The following is a 13817-nucleotide window of genomic DNA, read 5'->3' on the forward strand; positions in this document are numbered from 1 at the left end:
TATTCATTCTTTATGGTAACTCTTCTAGCCCTCCCACTCCATACCACTTTAAAACTTCCGAAGTTGCAGACGAGTTCCATCATTGTGACCCATGCTATTTTTCTCAATATTGGCTGGCTCGGCATAACAAGGGATGCCTACAGGACAGCCTAAATTGTGCCAGCAAGCTTCTACAGGGAGTCACTGGCAGATAAAGAGAAACTCAGCCCTAACCTGGCTCTTCTCTCTCACTCTCACTCTCCTTTCCCTTCTGTCCCTCTACCTGTCTCTCACTCTCTAAATACTAGTATTTATGTTGTATTCACTTCCCCGTCACAATCTTTCCGACCCTACTTCTTCTCTCCCTTCAATCAGTTCAACCCTCTTTTTTACTTTAGGAAACTCCACATCTTTTTTAAAGGCCCTTCCCATATTCACACTGCTTCTTGATAAGACATTTTTTTCCTTTCTTTGAAGGATAGTGAAATTGATTTTCTTGAAACATGGTTGGTAAACCATCAATTCATTCCACCTTACTTTATCATTATCCTTACTTATGGAATGCATTTCATCATTAGGACAGCTGCAGTGTTTGCCGGGCAAGGTGGCGTGTGCCTGTTGTCCTAGTTACTTGGGAGGCAGAGGCTTGTGGATTGCTTGAGCTCACGGGTTCTGGGCTGCACTCAGCTGTGTTGATCAGGTGTCCATGCTGCATTGGGCATCAATATGGTGTTCTAGAGGGAGCTCTAGAATTTCAGGTTGTGTAACGAGAGGTGCACTGACCCAGGCTGGAAACAGAGCAGGCCAAAGCTTCCATGCCCATTGGTAGCAGGACAGCACCTGTGAGCAGTACGTGTAAAACAGCCTGAGCAAAATAGTGAGACCTAGCCTCTCTTTTTTGACTCAAATGTGAAAGTTTTGATTTTTACATGGTGTAATAAATTATTTTCCCAAAACCAAATCTTTGTTTTCCTTTTGATATTTTTCCAGGAAATATGATGAACATTTGAACTGGGCCACGCATTTCAGCATAGCAGACAATTCTCCAGAATTGAGACATATTGCAACAACAAGCTAGCAGGCGGAGAGGACTGAAAACTCAGTGCAACCTAGAATAAATGGCTGTGTGATTTTCAGCAAGGATGACTCAAATGCATTCTTCCTTTTAGAGCACCTGTAGGATTAAACTGATCTGTCAAGTACAAAAGCATCCTTCATAGAGCAACTTAGAAATGCGCTTGCTGGCCCTTCTGCTGCATTTCTACGTCCAGCTCTAATTCATTTTTTGATTAGCCCTCATTCTTTTCATATGTGAATGAGAAGGAGAAATTACAGGGCCCTTCACTCTTTGAGCGAAACATGAAAAGACTGAGGGCTGTGCAACTCCCAAACGTTGGAGCCTCTGGCCTGTCGACCCTCGAACCTGCTCCTGCTCCAACCCGGCATCTCTTGTGGCCAGCAACCTCACAAACCCTGGAGGACCTGGCTACCTTTTGACTCTAAACCCCTGGGACTCCCATGAGTAGAGGCTCTACTCAAATCTACTTCTAATCCCTGGCAGCAGCCCGGAACCGCGAACCCTTCACACTCTGCACCCACCAAGCCTGGCCTGTGCCAGAGTGAACAAAGACCACAAGGATGACCCCACGGCGACTGTGACCCCGAGTCCGGCACCCAAGGACCTCCCTCGACACTCCTGAAGAAGCCTGCAGCCTCAGAACCAGGTGCCCCCCCAACCGCGATCAACAGAGGGTAAGATTTCCCGACACCAAAAGGTACCCCTGCACCCGGCGCTCCGCGGCCCCCTGTGCCCAATCCCGGGGTACCTACCTATCCTCCAACTACCCAACTTACCTCTCGAAGTGGTGGTGGCACCTGAAGAATCTTCGTCCCCGAGATTGCAGTCTTTTTCTAAACCAGAGATTTCCCATTCAAATCAATTGAGCGCCCGAATGCTCAAAAGCACCCTGCACCCAGCCGTCCGAGTGGCCCTGGCAGTGCAACCTCTACATCTGTCTACTTCCCCACTTGCCCTGGATAAGTGACCAGGAGCCCAGCTCCCACAGCCACGTGGCCTGCTAGTCAGCAGCCACCAACCAAGGCCCCCCTACCTCTCATAGGATAACATTGGGCCTAACTCTCTCTGCACCCGGCCGCCCTTGTGCCGCTGAGGGTGAACCAACTGTACCTACCTGACCCTGGGAGACGCCTGAGTCTATGCCCAGAACCTTAACTCTGCCAGTCGAGTACTTACCTTTAAACCGATAACTCAATCTTCTCCATAGGGTAACATTGACTGGTTTTTCCTGAAATTTCTTCCAAGTGTGGACTTTTCAAAACTTAAAATATTCACCAAAAATCAGCCGAGTAACGAAAACGAAAATACTCACCTGCTATTAGGTGAGCTCCCAGTGCTGGATCTTGGTGCCCAGCACTGACTCTGAAAAATACTTACAACTGTACTTACCAGTAACCCAATTTTCTCCCGTAGGAAATCATTGACTGTTTTTCTGTAAAATTTCTTCTAAGTGTCAATTTCTGCAAACTTTAAATATTCTTTAAAAATCGTATAATTTCTGAAAACGTAATTACTTACCTGTTTTGGATAAAGGTCCCAGTACTGAGTCTAGGCACCCAGTACTGGATTACAAAAGTAACGAGAACATACTATACCTGCAACTTGAATTTTCTGCCATAGGGAATCTTAGACTGTTTTCTATGAAATATTTTCTGTCAGCTTTTAAAATAGCAAAATATTGTCTAAAAATCATCACAGTAATTAAGTCGACTTTTATCACTTGATTCCAAGTACTGACCCAGGACTGAATCTAGGATCACGTCCTGGAAATCCAAAAGTAATCCTAAAAGTAATCTGTTGCAAATAAATTGAAACTTCCATTGAGCTCAATGCATTATTGTGTTTAAAATGTTGTTGCCTATTGCAACCACTTGTAACTTTCTACAAAAGTCAATTGCATATTGCAAAAGTATTTATATAAAGCATCTCATTCTGAGAAAGTATATTTTAATACCTATTGTTGGTTCTAAAATAAAACAAGCATATATTTTTTGTAGATAAACCATTGGCCTAGAGTTCAGTTATTGAGTGTGTGAGACCATTTGCTGACTGAGTGTGTGCAACAAATGCTTTACACTGTCCTCTGATACTGCCTTACTGCTCGACCAAGCTACCACTTTAGAGAGTAAGGTTATATCTAACTTTAGCCTCTGCCAAACCTCTGGGGACTGTGGACTCTGTACACCCTGTACCTATTTGGGAACAGTATATACAGAGCCACTTTCTCACACTGCAGTTCTCCAATATAGGTCTGTCAAGATCATTACTCAATCTACCTTGATTTGGCACAGTATAAAATAAGTCAAGAAGTCTCCTATGAAAAGATATGCAAATCTGTTCGAATCACTTTCCCTAGTCAGGGGACCCACTAGCTGGAAGGGGCAGGGAGGACCAAAATAGCTCATCGGTATAGAACACTGCATGAGCAGCTGATTTTGAGGTGGTAGAAGATAGAGTAATCCAACTGGACCTCAATAAACGGTTTCCTAATGTGCAATAGCCCCTGACCACCTCTGACGCAAAAGTGTAATCTCATACCTTTGCAGAATCAGGCATGCTTTCACCTGTTCAAGCTGAACTGACATTGGTCTTCTTGGCCAGCAGGAGTTCCTCTCTTGCAGCTGTTGAGGCTAGAGAACAGAATGACGTGTATTCATTCTTTATGGTAACTCTTCTAGCCCTCCCACTCCATACCACTTTAAAACTTCCGAAGTTGCAGACGAGTTCCATCATTGTGACCCATGCTATTTTTCTCAATATTGGCTGGCTCGGCATAACAAGGGATGCCTACAGGACAGCCTAAATTGTGCCAGCAAGCTTCTACAGGGAGTCACTGGCAGATAAAGAGAAACTCAGCCCTAACCTGGCTCTTCTCTCTCACTCTCACTCTCCTTTCCCTTCTGTCCCTCGACCTGTCTCTCACTCTCTAAATACTAGTATTTATGTTGTATTCACTTCCCCGTCACAATCTTTCCGACCCTGCTTCCTCTCTCCCTTCAATCAGTTCAACCCTCTTTTTTACTTTAGGAAACTCCACATCTTTTTTAAAGGCCCTTCCCATATTCACACTGCTTCTTGATAAGACATTTTTTTCCTTTCTTTGAAGGATAGTGAAATAGATTTTCTTGAAACATGGTTGGTAAACCATCAATTCATTCCACCTTACTTTATCATTATCCTTACTTATGGAATGCATTTCATCATTAGGACAGCTGCAGTGTTTGCCGGGCAAGGTGGCGTGTGCCTGTTGTCCTAGTTACTTAGGAGGCAGAGGCTTGTGGATTGCTTGAACCCAGGGGTTCTGGGCTGCACTCAGCTGTGTTGATCAGGTGTCCATGCTGCATTGGGCATCAATATGGTGTTCTAGAGGGAGCTCTAGAATTTCAGGTTGTGTAACGAGAGGTGCACCGACCCAGGCTGGAAACAGAGCAGGCCAAAGCTTCCATGCCCATTGGTAGCAGGACAGCACCTGTGAGCAGTACGTGTTAAACAGCCTGAGCAAAATAGTGAGACCTAGCCTCTCTTTTTTGACTCAAATGTGAAAGTTTTGATTTTTACAAGGTGTAATAAATTATTTTCCCAAAACCAAATCTTTGTTTTCCTTTTGATATTTTTCCAGGAAATATGATGAACATTTGAACTGGGCCACGCATTTCAGCATAGCAGACAATTCTCCAGAATTGAGACATATTGCAACAACAAGCTAGCAGGCGGAGAGGACTGAAAACTCAGTGCAACCTAGAATAAATGGCTGTGTGATTTTCAGCAAGGATGACTCAAATGCATTCTTCCTTTTAGAGCACCTGTAGGATTAAACTGATCTGTCAAGTACAAAAGCATCCTTCATAGAGCAACTTAGAAATGCGCTTGCTGGCCCTTCTGCTGCATTTCTACGTCCAGCTCTAATTCATTTTTTGATTAGCCCTCATTCTTTTCATATGTGAATGAGAAGGAGAAATTACAGGGCCCTTCACTCTTTGAGCGAAACATGAAAAGACTGAGGGCTGTGCAACTCCCAAACGTTGGAGCCTCTGGCCTGTCGACCCTCGAACCTGCTCCTGCTCCAACCCGGCATCTCTTGTGGCCAGCAACCTCACAAACCCTGGAGGACCTGGCTACCTTTTGACTCTAAACCCCTGGGACTCCCATGAGTAGAGGCTCTACTCAAATCTACTTCTAATCCCTGGCAGCAGCCCGGAACCGCGAACCCTTCACACTCTGCACCCACCAAGCCTGGCCTGTGCCAGAGTGAACAAAGACCACAAGGATGACCCCACGGCGACTGTGACCCCGAGTCCGGCACCCAAGGACCTCCCTCGACACTCCTGAAGAAGCCTGCAGCCTCAGAACCAGGTGCCCCCCCAACCGCGATCAACAGAGGGTAAGATTTCCCGACACCAAAAGGTACCCCTGCACCCGGCGCTCCGCGGCCCCCTGTGCCCAATCCCGGGGTACCTACCTATCCTCCAACTACCCAACTTACCTCTCGAAGTGGTGGTGGCACCTGAAGAATCTTCGTCCCCGAGCTTGCAGTCTTTTTCTAAACCAGAGATTTCCCATTCAAATCAATTGAGCGCCCAAATGCTCAAAAGCACCCTGCACCCAGCCGTCCGAGTGGCCCTGGCAGTGCAACCTCTACATCTATCTACTTCCCCACTTGCCCTGGATAAGTGACCAGGAGCCCAGCTCCCACAGCCACGTGGCCTGCTAGTCAGCAGCCACCAACCAAGGCCCCCCTACCTCTCATAGGACAACATTGGGCCTAACTCTCTCTGCACCCGGCCGCCCTTGTGCCGCTGAGGGTGAACCAACTGTACCTACCTGACCCTGGGAGACGCCTGAGTCTATGCCCAGAACCTTAACTCTGCCAGTCGAGTACTTACCTTTAAACCGATAACTCAATCTTCTCCATAGGGTAACATTGACTGGTTTTTCCTGAAATTTCTTCCAAGTGTGGACTTTTCAAAACTTAAAATATTCACCAAAAATCAGCCGAGTAACGAAAACGAAAATACTCACCTGCTATTAGGTGAGCTCCCAGTGCTGGATCTTGGTGCCCAGCACTGACTCTGAAAAATACTTACAACTGTACTTACCAGTAACCCAATTTTCTCCCGTAGGAAATCATTGACTGTTTTTCTGTAAAATTTCTTCTAAGTGTCAATTTCTGCAAACTTTAAATATTCTTTAAAAATCGTATAATTTCTGAAAACGTAATTACTTACCTGTTTTGGGTAAAGGTCCCAGTACTGAGTCTAGGCACCCAGTACTGGATTACAAAAGTAACGAGAACATACTATACCTGCAACTTGAATTTTCTGCCATAGGGAATCTTAGACTGTTTTCTATGAAATATTTTCTGTCAGCTTTTAAAATAGCAAAATATTGTCTAAAAATCATCACAGTAATTAAGTCGACTTTTATCACTTGATGCCAAGTACTGACCCAGGACTGAATCTAGGATCCAGTCCTGGAAATCCAAAAGTAATCCTAAAAGTAATCTGTTGCAAATAACTTGAAACTTCCATTGAGCTCAATGCATTATTGTGTTTAAAATGTTGTTGCCTATTGCAACCACTTGTAACTTTCTACAAAAGTCAATTGCATATTGCAAAAGTATTTATATAAAGCGTCTCATTCTGAGAAAGTATATTTTAATACCTATTGTTGATTCTAAAATAAAACAAGCATATGTTTTTTGTAGATAAACCATTGGCCTAGAGTTCAGTTATTGAGTGTGTGAGACCATTTGCTGACTGAGTGTGTGCAACAAATGCTTTACACTGTCCTCTGATACTGCCTTACTGCTCGACCAAGCTACCACTTTAGAGAGTAAGGTTATATCTAACTTTAGCCTCTGCCAAACCTCTGGGGACTGTGGACTCTGTACACCCTGTACCTATTTGGGAACAGTATATACAGAGCCACTTTCTCACACTGCAGTTCTCCAATATAGGTCTGTCAAGATCATTACTCAATCTACCTTGATTTGGCACAGTATAAAATAAGTCAAGAAGTCTCCTATGAAAAGATATGCAAATCTGTTCGAATCACTTTCCCTAGTCAGGGTACCCACTAGCTGGAAGGGGCAGGGAGGACCAAAATAGCTCATCGGTATAGAACACTGCATGAGCAGCTGATTTTGAGGTGGTAGAAGATAGAGTAATCCAACTGGACCACAATAAACGGTTTCCTAATGTGCAATAGCCCCTGACCACCTCTGACGCAAAAGTGTAATCTCATACTTTTGCAGAATCAGGCATGCTTTCACCTGTTCAAGCTGAACTGACATTGGTCTTCCTGGCCAGCAGGAGTTCCTCTCTTGCAGCTGTTGAGGCTAGAGAACAGAATGACGTGTATTCATTCTTTATGGTAACTCTTCTAGCCCTCCCACTCCATACCACTTTAAAACTTCCGAAGTTGCAGACGAGTTCCATCATTGTGACCCATGCTATTTTTCTCAATATTGGCTGGCTCGGCACAACAAGGGATGCCTACAGGACAGCCTAAATTGTGCCAGCAAGCTTCTACAGGGAGTCACTGGCAGATAAAGAGAAACTCAGCCCTAACCTGGCTCTTCTCTCTCACTCTCACTCTCCTTTCCCTTCTGTCCCTCTACCTGTCTCTCACTCTCTAAATACTAGTATTTATGTTGTATTCACTTCCCCGTCACAATCTTTCCGACCCTACTTCCTCTCTCCCTTCAATCAGTTCAACCCTCTTTTTTACTTTAGGAAACTCCACATCTTTTTTAAAGGCCCTTCCCATATTCACACTGCTTCTTGATAAGACATTTTTTTCCTTTCTTTGAAGGATAGTGAAATTGATTTTCTTGAAACATGGTTGGTAAACCATCAATTCATTCCACCTTACTTTATCATTATCCTTACTTATGGAATGCATTTCATCATTAGGACAGCTGCAGTGTTTGGCGGGCAAGGTGGCGTGTGCCTGTTGTCCTAGTTACTTGGGAGGCAGAGGCTTGTGGATTGCTTGAGCTCACGGGTTCTGGGCTGCACTCAGCTGTGTTGATCAGGTGTCCATGCTGCATTGGGCATCAATATGGTGTTCTAGAGGGAGCTCCAGAATTTCAGGTTGTGTAACGAGAGGTGCACTGACCCAGGCTGGAAACAGAGCAGGCCAAAGCTTCCATGCCCATTGGTAGCAGGACAGCACCTGTGAGCAGTACGTGTAAAACAGCCTGAGCAAAATAGTGAGACCTAGCCTCTCTTTTTTGACTCAAATGTGAAAGTTTTGATTTTTACATGGTGTAATAAATTATTTTCCCAAAACCAAATCTTTGTTTTCCTTTTGATATTTTTCCAGGAAATATGATGAACATTTGAACTGGGCCACGCATTTCAGCATAGCAGACAATTCTCCAGAATTGAGACATATTGCAACAACAAGCTAGCAGGCGGAGAGGACTGAAAACTCAGTGCAACCTAGAATAAATGGCTGTGTGATTTTCAGCAAGGATGACTCAAATGCATTCTTCCTTTTAGAGCACCTGTAGGATTAAACTGATCTGTCAAGTACAAAAGCATCCTTCATAGAGCAACTTAGAAATGCGCTTGCTGGCCCTTCTGCTGCATTTCTACGTCCAGCTCTAATTCATTTTTTGATTAGCCCTCATTCTTTTCATATGTGAATGAGAAGGAGAAATTACAGGGCCCTTCACTCTTTGAGCGAAACATGAAAAGACTGAGGGCTGTGCAACTCCCAAACGTTGGAGCCTCTGGCCTGTCGACCCTCGAACCTGCTCCTGCTCCAACCCGGCATCTCTTGTGGCCAGCAACCTCACAAACCCTGGAGGACCTGGCTACCTTTTGACTCTAAACCCCTGGGACTCCCATGAGTAGAGGCTCTACTCAAATCTACTTCTAATCCCTGGCAGCAGCCCGGAACCGCGAACCCTTCACACTCTGCACCCACCAAGCCTGGCCTGTGCCAGAGTGAACAAAGACCACAAGGACGACCCCACGGCGACTGTGACCCCGAGTCCGGCACCCAAGGACCTCCCTCGACACTCCTGAAGAAGCCTGCAGCCTCAGAACCAGGTGCCCCCCCAACCGCGATCAACAGAGGGTAAGATTTCCCGACACCAAAAGGTACCCCTGCACCCGGCGCTCCGCGGCCCCCTGTGCCCAATCCCGGGGTACCTACCTATCCTCCAACTACCCAACTTACCTCTCGAAGTGGTGGTGGCACCTGAAGAATCTTCGTCCCCGAGCTTGCAGTCTTTTTCTAAACCAGAGATTTCCCATTCAAATCAATTGAGTGCCCGAATGCTCAAAAGCACCCTGCACCCAGCCGTCCGAGTGGCCCTGGCAGTGCAACCTCTACATCTATCTACTTCCCCACTTGCCCTGGATAAGTGACCAGGAGCCCAGCTCCCACAGCCACGTGGCCTGCTAGTCAGCAGCCACCAACCAAGGCCACCCTACCTCTCATAGGATAACATTGGGCCTAACTCTCTCTGCACCCGGCCGCCCTTGTGCCGCTGAGGGTGAACCAACTGTACCTACCTGACCCTGGGAGACACCTGAGTCTATGCCCAGAACCTTAACTCTGCCAGTCGAGTACTTACCTTTAAACCGATAACTCAATCTTCTCCATAGGGTAACATTGACTGGTTTTTCCTGAAATTTCTTCCAAGTGTGGACTTTTCAAAACTTAAAATATTCACCAAAAATCAGCCGAGTAACGAAAACGAAAATACTCACCTGCTATTAGGTGAGCTCCCAGTGCTGGATCTTGGTGCCCAGCACTGACTCTGAAAAATACTTACAACTGTACTTACCAGTAACCCAATTTTCTCCCGTAGGAAATCATTGACTGTTTTTCTGTGAAATTTCTTCTGTGTCAATTTCTGCAAACTTTAAATATTCTTTAAAAATCGTATAATTTCTGAAAACGTAATTACTTACCTGTTTTGGATAAAGGTCCCAGTACTGAGTCTAGGCACCCAGTACTGGATTACAAAAGTAACGAGAACATACTATATCTGCAACTTGAATTTTCTGCCATAGGGAATCTTAGACTGTTTTCTATGAAATATTTTCTGTCAACTTTTAAAATAGCAAAATATTGTCTAAAAATCATCACAGTAATTAAGTCGACTTTTATCACTTGATTCCAAGTACTGACCCAGGACTGAATCTAGGATCCAGTCCTGGAAATCCAAAAGTAATCCTAAAAGTAATCTGTTGCAAATAACTTGAAACTTCCATTGAGCTCAATGCATTATTGTGTTTAAAATGTTGTTGCCTATTGCAACTACTTGTAACTTTCTACAAAAGTCAATTGCATATTGCAAAAGTATTTATATAAAGCATCTCATTCTGAGAAAGTATATTTTAATACCTATTGTTGGTTCTAAAATAAAACAAGCATATATTTTTTGTAGATAAACCATTGGCCTAGAGTTCAGTTATTGAGTGTGTGAGACCATTTGCTGACTGAGTGTGTGCAACAAATGCTTTACACTGTCCTCTGATACTGCCTTACTGCTCGACCAAGCTACCACTTTAGAGAGTAAGGTTATATCTAACTTTAGCCTCTGCCAAACCTCTGGGGACTGTGGACTCTGTACACCCTGTACCTATTTGGGAACAGTATATACAGAGCCACTTTCCCAGACTGCAGTTCTCCAATATAGGTCTGTCAAGATCATTACTCAATCTACCTTGATTTGGCACAGTATAAAATAGGTCAAGAAGTCTCCTATGAAAAGATATGCAAATCTGTTCGAATCACTTTCCCTAGTCAGGGGACCCACTAGCTGGAAGGGGCAGGGAGGACCAAAATAGCTCATCGGTATAGAACACTGCATGAGCAGCTGATTTTGAGGTGGTAGAAGATAGAGTAATCCAACTGGACCTCAATAAACGGTTTCCTAATGTGCAATAGCCCCTGACCACCTCTGACGCAAAAGTGTAATCTCATACCTTTGCAGAATCAGGCATGCTTTCACCTGTTCAAGCTGAACTGACATTGGTCTTCTTGGCCAGCAGGAGTTGCTCTCTTGCAGCTGTTGAGGCTAGAGAACAGAATGACGTGTCTTCATTCTTTATGGTAACTCTTCTAGCCCTCCCACTCCATACTACTTTAAAACGTCCGATGTTGCAGACGAGTTCCATCATTGTGACCCATGCTATTTTTCTCAATATTGGCTGGCTCGGCATAACAAGGGAAGCCTACAGGACAGCCTAAATTGTGCCGGCAAGCTTCTACAGGGAGTCACTGGCAGATAAAGAGAAACTCAGCCCTAACCTGGCTCTTCTCTCTCACTCTCCTTTCCCTTCTGTCCCTCTATCTGTCTCTCACTCTCTAAATACTAGTATTTATGTTGTATTCACTTCCCCGTCACAATCTTTCCGACCCTACTTCCTCTCTCCCTTCAATCAGTTCAACCCTCTTTTTTACTTTAGGAAACTCCACATCTTTTTTAAAGGCCCTTCCCATATTCACACTGCTTCTTGATAAGACATTTTTTTCCTTTCTTTGAAGGATAGTGAAATTGATTTTCTTGAAACATGGTTGGTAAACCATCAATTCATTCCACCTTACTTTATCATTATCCTTACTAATGGAATGCATTTCATCATTAGGACAGCTGCAGTGTTTGCAGGGCAAGGTGGCGTGTGCATGTTGTCCTAGTTACTTGGGAGGCAGAGGCTTGTGGATTGCTTGAGCTCAGGGGTTCTGGGCTGCACTCAGCTGTGTTGATCAGGTGTCCATGCTGCATTGGGCATCAATATGGTGTTCTAGAGGGAGCTCTAGAATTTCAGGTTGTGTAACGAGAGGTGCACCGACCCAGGCTGGAAACAGAGCAGGCCAAAGCTTCCATGCCCATTGGTAGCAGGACAGCACCTGTGAGCAGTACGTGTAAAACAGCCTGAGCAAAATAGTGAGACCTAGCCTCTCTTTTTTGACTCAAATGTGAAAGTTTTGATTTTTACAAGCTGTAATAAATTATTTTCCCAAAACCAAATCTTTGTTTTCCTTTTGATATTTTTCCAGGAAATATGATGAACATTTGAACTGGGCCACGCATTTCAGCATAGCAGACAATTCTCCAGAATTGAGACATATTGCAACAACAAGCTAGCAGGCGGAGAGGACTGAAAACTCAGTGCAACCTAGAATAAATGGCTGTGTGATTTTCAGCAAGGATGACTCAAATGCATTCTTCCTTTTAGAGCACCTGTAGGATTAAACTGATCTGTCAAGTACAAAAGCATCCTTCATAGAGCAACTTAGAAATGCGCTTTCTGGCCCTTCTGCTGCATTTCTACGTCCAGCTCTAATTCATTTTTTGATTAGCCCTCATTCTTTTCATATGTGAATGAGAAGGAGAAATTACAGGGCCCTTCACTCTTTGAGCGAAACATGAAAAGACTGAGGGCTGTGCAACTCCCAAACGTTGGAGCCTCTGGCCTGTCGACCCTCGAACCTGCTCCTGCTCCAACCCGGCATCTCTTGTGGCCAGCAACCTCACAAACCCTGGAGGACCTGGCTACCTTTTGACTCTAAACCCCTGGGACTCCCATGAGTAGAGGCTCTACTCAAATCTACTTCTAATCCCTGGCAGCAGCCCGGAACCGCGAACCCTTCACACTCTGCACCCACCAAGCCTGGCCTGTGCCAGAGTGAACAAAGACCACAAGGACGACCCCACGGCGACTGTGACCCCGAGTCCGGCACCCAAGGACCTCCCTCGACACTCCTGAAGAAGCCCTCAGCCTCAGAACCAGGTGCCCCCCCAACCGCGATCAACAGAGGGTAAGATTTCCCAACACCAAAAGGTACCCCTGCACCCGGCGCTCCGCGGCCCCCTGTGCCCAATCCCGGGGTACCTACCTATCCTCCAACTACCCAACTTACCTCTCGAAGTGGTGGTGGCACCTGAAGAATCTTCGTCCCCGAGCTTGCAGTCTTTTTCTAAACCAGAGATTTCCCATTCAAATCAATTGAGCGCCCGAATGCTCAAAAGCACCCTGCACCCAGCCGTCCGAGTGGCCCTGGCAGTGCAACCTCTACATCTATCTACTTCCCCACTTGCCCTGGATAAGTGACCAGGAGCCCAGCTCCCACAGCCACGTGGCCTGCTAGTCAGCAGCCACCAACCAAGGCCCCCCTACCTCTCATAGGATAACATTGGGCCTAACTCTCTCTGCACCCGGCCGCCCTTGTGCCGCTGAGGGTGAACCAACTGTACCTACCTGACACTGGGAGACGCCTGAGTCTATGCCCAGAACCTTAACTCTGCCAGTCGAGTACTTACCTTTAAACCGATAACTCAATCATCTCCATAGGGTAACATTGACTGGTTTTTCCTGAAATTTCTTCCAAGTGTGGACTTTTCAAAACTTAAAATATTCACCAAAAATCAGCCGAGTAACGAAAACGAAAATACTCACCTGCTGTTAGGTGAGCTCCCAGTGCTGGATCTTGGTGCCCAGCACTGACTCTGAAAAATACTTACAACTGTACTTACCAGTAACCCAATTTTCTCCCGTAGGAAATCATTGACTGTTTTTCTGTGAAATTTCTTCTAAGTGTCAATTTCTGCAAACTTTAAATATTCTTTAAAAATCGTATAATTTCTGAAAACGTAATTACTTACCTGTTTTGGATAAAGGTCCCAGTACTGAGTCTAGGCACCCAGTACTGGATTACAAAAGTAACGAGAACATACTATACCTGCAACTTGAATTTTCTGCCATAGGGAATCTTAGACTGTTTTCTATGAAAT

General features: G+C 45.1%; 4 non-coding genes across 4 annotated transcripts; all 4 read left to right on the forward strand.

Annotated features, from left to right (window-relative positions):
* Window positions 1–573: 573 nt before the first annotated feature.
* Window positions 574–873, forward strand: LOC146854541 (signal recognition particle RNA). Its single transcript, XR_014981547.1, has one exon.
* A 3407-nt stretch (window positions 874–4280) lies between these two features.
* On the forward strand, window positions 4281–4580 carry LOC146854542 (signal recognition particle RNA). Its single transcript, XR_014981622.1, has one exon.
* A 3407-nt stretch (window positions 4581–7987) lies between these two features.
* Window positions 7988–8287, forward strand: LOC146854543 (signal recognition particle RNA). Its single transcript, XR_014981736.1, has one exon.
* Window positions 8288–11686: 3399 nt separating this feature from the next.
* Window positions 11687–11986, forward strand: LOC146854544 (signal recognition particle RNA). The gene has a single exon (XR_014981672.1).
* The last annotated feature ends 1831 nt before the right edge of the window (window positions 11987–13817 follow it).

The sequence above is a fragment of the Triturus cristatus genome, chromosome 4_1 (assembly GCF_964204655.1).
Source record: "Triturus cristatus chromosome 4_1, aTriCri1.1, whole genome shotgun sequence".
Lineage (NCBI taxonomy): Eukaryota > Metazoa > Chordata > Amphibia > Caudata > Salamandridae > Triturus > Triturus cristatus.